This window comes from Podarcis melisellensis (assembly GCF_964234715.1).
Source record: "Podarcis melisellensis genome assembly, chromosome: 12".
NCBI classification, from domain to species: domain Eukaryota; kingdom Metazoa; phylum Chordata; class Lepidosauria; order Squamata; family Lacertidae; genus Podarcis; species Podarcis melisellensis.
Window position 1 is genome coordinate 113,522 of NC_138544.1, and position 6,848 is coordinate 120,369.

Here is a 6,848-nt window from a genome sequence, read left to right on the forward strand (position 1 = left end):
GGAGCAGTACCTACTTGCACTTGATGTGCTTTCAAACTGCTAGGTGGGCAGGAGCTGTGACCGAGCAACGGGAACTCACCCCGTTGCGGGGATTCGAACCGCCAACCTTCTGATCGGCAAGCCCTAGGCTCTGTGATTTAGACCACAGAGCCACCCGCGTCCCTTGATAGTTTTACTATTTACTATTTTTACCCCACACTTCCAGCACATATAAAAACATAATAAAACATTAAACTTCCTTATACAGGACTGCCTTTAGATGGCTCAGGGGTTGGATAATTCCATACCTTCCAACATTTCTCCGATGAAAATAGGGACATTGTAAGGAAAATTGGGACATTCCAGGATCAAATCATAAAGTAGAATGGCTTCTCTAAATCAGGGACATCTCTGGAAAATAGACATTTGGAGGGTCTGTAATACCAGTTTCTCCATTATCTTACTTCTAATTGCAACTTGTTTTATTTGGTCTTTGTTAAGTGTGAAGGTAAATCCCAAGTCAAGCTGTCTGCCCTTCATGGGAACCACAACCAGCGTTCTTGAAATACCTCATTAATGTTTATTAAATTGTGTTCTCTGAGCTGAACTAAATGGCATTCACTGGCTCTCTATAAATAGTACAACAGCTAATTCTGATCTTAGAGAGGGTAGTCACTGATTGGCAAATGATAAATATCTCGTTTCCAAGTTCTTTGGAGTACTTGTGCTGGCAAAAAAAATGATTATTTGATTAGTTTCTTCTTGGCAGATAATAACTTCAGAATTTATTTGCATGTTAATATTTGATTGCCCATTACAGTTTAGGACATAAAAGTCATTGCACTAATCACTGTTATACTAAATCTTTAATGGCCTCCTTTACTCATATAAACAAACCAAAATCACTACATTTTCACATTGGTTTATCCCAATAGAATATACAATGTTTTCACACAAATAATTTCAGTTTGATAGCTAGATTTTCCTGGTGTCCTCTGGGGGGAAAAATTGCTCAGGGGCTGAATTGCTCAGTATGCAAGTGCAGGTTCATATATGTATCTCTGCAATATGTTTAAAGGTAAAGGTAAAGGTACCCCTGCCCGTACGGGCCAGTCTTGCCAGACTCTGGGGTTGTGCGCCCATCTCACTCAAGAGGCCAGGGGCCAGCGCTGTCCGAAGACACTTCCGGGTCACGTGGCCAGCATGACAAAGCTGCTCTGGCGAGCCAGAGCTGCACACGGAAACGCCGTTTACCTTCCCGCTGGTAAGCGGTCCCTATTTATCTACTTGCACCCGGAGGTGCTTTCGAACTGCTAGGTTGGCAGGCGCTGGGACCGAAAGACGGGAGCGCACCCCGCCGCGGGGATTCGAACCGCCGACCTTTCGATCGGCAAGCCCTAGGCGCTGAGGCTTTTACCCACAGCGCCACCCGCGTAAATCTGATTGAGCTCAGTGAGTCTTAGCCCCTCATGAGTGGGTGTGTACATTTGAATGTGCTATGTTAGTAGACTTTTTGGCACCTGAGGCAAGAAGCTCTGTGGGGAAGCCCTCCTTTCCCCAAGAATCTACCCAATTGTGACAGACTTTGAGGTGGGAAGTTTCTTGGTGGTGTTGGTGCTTTCTGGGAAATTCAAGCGGTGAGGCTTTGTGGTTGGAGAGTTCCTGGTATTGTGGAAAAGGCAATGTCAGGAGGGAGTGGGTAGCATCAGAGAGTGACCCTAGGACCTACTAAAACCTGTTTTTTGAGGAACTAAGCCCCCAAACCTGAAGACTGACCACAAGGTTTTCTGTTGAAACTATGTCTGTGCTGTTTTGAAGAGTCTCTGTGAAAAAATAAGAAATATTGTAAAAAAGAAAGTAGGAGAAAGGAAGAGGAATGGTTAAAGGCAATAATAAGTTCAGAAATGCGTTAACAATAGAAATTTTAACAAAAGATTTGCAGAGAAACTGAGGGAAGTCAAAAATTGATGAATGTGAGAGTTAATATGAGTTGACTGTATAAAAATGTTTGGAAAATGAATAAAAATTATTATTAAAAAAGAAAAGAAACTATGTCTGTGCTTAATGCTATGTGTAGTCATGATCATGTGTTCTTCATGTGTAATGTTCTTCATGTGGAATGGTATAGGTATTTGCAGGGCATTTTTCAGCCAGAACTTACCGGAACGCAGGCACTTCTCGGGTGGGTGCCTGCCATTATAAAAGAACAAGGGAGGCATTCATGGGGAATGCCGTCACCTTTTTTCTTGAAAAATAGCACTGAATATTCGCCATGTGCTTCTCAGAGCTGCACGGATTCTTTGGGTATAAACCTAAGCTGCACCTTCTGCCATGGCTGAAAAACACTCTGAGCTTTCCATCCCAGTCTGTTCATTGACTACGTTCACCCTGGTTCAATGGGACTTTTGTCGACAACATTATTTTTTCATGGGCTGGAAATTTTCCCTTTAGTACTCTAAATAATCAAAATCCTACCATTTATTAATTTCTAGGGTTTGCGGGGTGGGGTGGGGGTGGTGGTCTATACCAAGAATCATTATGTGAGCTCCACATTGCCCCTGACCTGCCTGCCCAATGCACTCAGCATCGCACTCAGATCTCAGGTTCAAATCCCACCTTCCCCATAAAGCTGAAATGGCCACCTTGAGCCAATTACAACCTCTCAACCCACCCTACCTCACAGGATTGTTGGTAGCAAAAAATGTGCAGGGAAAGGAATCATGTACAACACCCTTATCTCCAAAAGATAAATGGGATGATTTTTTCTTTAAAAAGATACAGGTAGGAAAAAAGTCTTTGCATCACAATATATAGTTCAAAATAAGCCACCCTACCCTAGTATGCAAAATTACCACCCTTGCATTGCATGGTGTCATGAAGTGTGAACACATCAGTAAACATACACACAGAAATATGATGCATCCAATGCCCAGTCATGAGATTAATTTTACAGAGTCCCTGGGAAGACAGCTAGGTCTGCAACCCCATCCAGACTCAGCTGTGAGTAAAGCCAATTGAACTTAGTGAGACTGACTTCTAAGCACGCATAGGCTGTTGCTGTGAATCCCAAAGACTGATGGACATGAATCAACTAAGCAGAACAACCAAAGAAATCAAAAATTAAAAATTAGTACCAAGCAACCAGGAACAATTTTTTTAAAAATGTATCTGCTACAAACACTCCATGTCAGGGAATGGCTGGATGAGGAAGAGTGGTGGCAGCCGGTGGACCAGGGGACACCTGAGGGGGAAGGGGACCAGGAGGAAGGAGCCAGGGAGGAATCATCATCCGAGAGGGAGGAGGAAGCCACAGACACTGAAAGAGAAGGAGCAGGGGAGATTTCTCCTGCCTGCAGTATAGTCCTGATTCAGCTCCTTCCCCTTCCCACTTTCAGTGCAGGAAAGAAGAGTCGAGAAAAGGCTATGGTATGGCTTGGTCTCTCCCACAAACGGGAGACAACTCTGGCTGTTAATTATTTCAGATTTATTGCTAAAACAACAAACAAGGACAGAGCTCCTCTACTCATCGTCTTCGCCAGAAGATGAGAGTTGCCCAGACTGAGCTCCTCCCCCTTCCCCAGAACGGAAACCCCCACCTTTTCTTCTGGTATCTTTCATGCTTCTCAACCACTTTTGAGATCCTACACATCTGACTCACTATTGGAGCTCTCACACAGCTGCCTGTCACTCTGGCCCTGTTTTTCTTCTCCCCTTTGTTCAGAGCTCAGATTACAACTGCTCTCCCCCTCCTCTCTGCCTTCCACTGTTAACTGTTCTCTCTGTATGCCTGCTGCTGCTTCTTCTCCTGTCAGCATCTGAGCTTCGCTGACATCACCCTCTCCTCTAAGCCCTTCTTCCTCCTCCTCCTCGACGTCGCTGCCAGTTACAGAGGGCTCTCTCAATGCCAGTTCCCACCATGCTTCACTCTCCTCAGCTTCTTTGTCGCTGAGGTCGATCTCCTCCATCCAACATCGGGATTTGGGTTTGCAAGGATACCTATGGTGGAACTGTCTCTGCAAGTCTGGGGCATGAAAAATCCTGACCTCATACCCAGGAGTTTTCCTCAGGACCATAACCCTTCAAAGACACTAAATACTGCAACTGCCTTCTACACACTCTTGAATCCAAGATTTGTTGGACCTCAAAGTCCTCTTGATCTTCTACCAGAACTGGGGGAGGAGGTGCCTCCTCCTGGTGAGCGTATGGTGATAGGAGAGCCCTATGGAATACAGGATGTATTCTCATTGAGTCAGGCAGTTTGAATGTTACTAGATTTATCTGCTCCACCACTTCAAATGGTCCCAACCGCCATGCTTCTAACTTCCTGCACCTCCCTTTAGCTGGTAAGGCCTTTGCTGACAACCACACCTTATCCCCCACCTTGATCTCCTCTCCCTGCCATCTATGCTCATTGGCACTTCTCTTGAACGTGGTTTTAGCCGCTTCCAGGTTCTCTCTCAGTAGCTCTTGTATTGCCTGCATCTCTCCCACCAACTGCTCCGCTGCTGGCACCGACAAGGTGCTCCACGGCTCCGGAAACGCTCTTGGATGTCTTCCGTAGTTGGATAGGAATGGTGTATGTTGGGTGGACGCATGCACCGTGTTGTTATACGCGAACTTAGTTGGTCCCAGTTTGTCCACCCAGTCCTCTTGCTGATAATTCACACAGCAACTCAGGTATTGCTGTAACGTCGCATTGGTTCTCTCTGACTCTCCGTTGGTTTGTGGGTGTCTTGCAGAGGTCAGGCACACCTCTACCTCCAAAAGCTGCATCAATTTCCTCCAAAATCGTGATGTAAACTGTCTCCCTCTATCCAAAATCACTCGCAACGGCAAGCTGTGCAGCTTGAACACATGATCAACAAACAACTGGGCTGCTTCCTGTGCCAATGGCAACTTTGGGCATGGCACAAAGTGCGCCATTTTCATGAACAAATCCACCACTACCCAGACTACTGTCTGTTTCTGCAAGGCTGGCAAGTCCGTAATAGAGTCCATCACAATCTCCTCCCAAGGTCCTTGCAGAGTTGGAAGCAGCTGTAACAGTCTGTGGGCGCTTCCCTAGGCATTTTCACTCGTTGACAAGTGTGACATGCCCTCACATAGTCCTTTGCTTCTTCCCTCATTCTTGGCCACCAAAAGCATCTCTTGAGTTGATCTATGGTCTTGTAATGTCCAAAATGGCCCACGGTTGAGTTGTTGTGACACTGCCGCATTACTCTTGCCTGTGAGTCTGCTTCCGGCACATAGAGTGCCTTGCCCTTGAACAAAAGACTTCCCTTTTCATGGAAACTCTCTGCGTTGTTCTCTCCTCTCTGTACCACTGCCAGCTTCTGCAGCACAAATTCATCTCTTTCTGTTTGTTGTTTAAAGTCTTCTACTCCGACAACAGGTGCCGCTGCCAGTTGCAAATGTTCTGGTGTCTCAACTCTCGTTTTTGTTCTCCTTCCAAGTATTCCAGTTTCCAAGACAAGGCATCGACCCTTTGGTTTAGATGCCCCGACACATATCGTATGCGGAAGTTGAAACAAGCAAAAAACTGTGCCCATCTGATTTGTCTATGGTTTAGTTGTCTCACCGTTTGCCAGTATTCCAAGTTCTTGTGGTCCATGCGCACCTCAACTTGGTGCTGTGCCCCCTCTAGGAAATGTCGCCAGGCAGCTGCATTCCCCAAGTTCGGCACTTGGCTTTCCATCACGTTCTCTATTGGCCTCTGGCATGAGAGAAGTTCAGTCTGGGCAATCTGTTATGGCTTGGTCTCTCCCACAAACACGAGACAACTCTGGCTGTTAATTATTTCAGATTTATTGCTAAAACAACAAACAAGGACAGAGCTCCTCTACTCATACTCCTCCTCAGAAGATGGAGTTGCCCAGACTGAGCTCCTCCCCCTTCCACAGCACTGAAGCCCCCACCTTCTCTTCCAGTATCTTTCGCGCATCTCGGCCACTTTTGAGATCCTACAAGATTTGGGAGAGAATGCCTCTTGCACTCCAACATCTGACTCACTATTGGAGCTCTCACACAGCTGCCTGTCACTCTGGCCCTGTTTTTCTTCTCCCCTTTGTTCAGAGCTCAGATTACAACTGCTCTCCCCCTCCTCTCTGCCTTCCGCTGTTAACTGTTCTCTCTGTATGCCTGCTTCTTCTCTTGTCAGCATCTGAGCTTCGCTGACAGGCTAGAACAATTAAGAAAAGCCGAGTCACAGTGAGCAAAGCACGGAGGGAGGTATAAACAAGGGGGAAGAGAGGATGGAACTTTAGCTTCTGCAACTGACTTACTTAGCTGATGGATGTGCCATGAGCTGTCTCCTTGGTTACTGGGCAATAAAGTTAATTACTGTCAAGCCGTGCCTGTTTCTGCTTACAGCGTTGAACCACAGAAGGATGGGCTTTTCTGGCAGCTTGACACTCCACCACAATGTCTTCTCTTCAGATTAAATACAAATACTCCATAGAATTATAGAATTGTAGAGTTGGAAGATTCCTCGAGGATCATCTAGTTCAACCCTCTACAATGCAATGCAGGAATCTCAGCTTAAAAGCATCCTTGGCAGATGGCCATCCATCCTTCCAAAAAACCTCCAGAGAAGGAGAGTTTACCATTTCCCAAGGGAGCCCTTTTCATTGTCAAAAAGCTCTTATTGTCAGAAAGTTATTCCTGGTTGGTAGTTGTGCCCACCCTGTGGAACACCCTACTGTCACATGTCAAAGAGTTAAACAATTATATGACATTTGTAGACATCTAATGGTAGCCCCGTTTCAGGAAGATTTTAATGTTTGATGTTTTGTTTTGTCCCTTTGTTGGCATAACCCAGCCAGATGGGTGGCATATAAAAATGTTGTTGTTGTTAATAATTATCATCACCA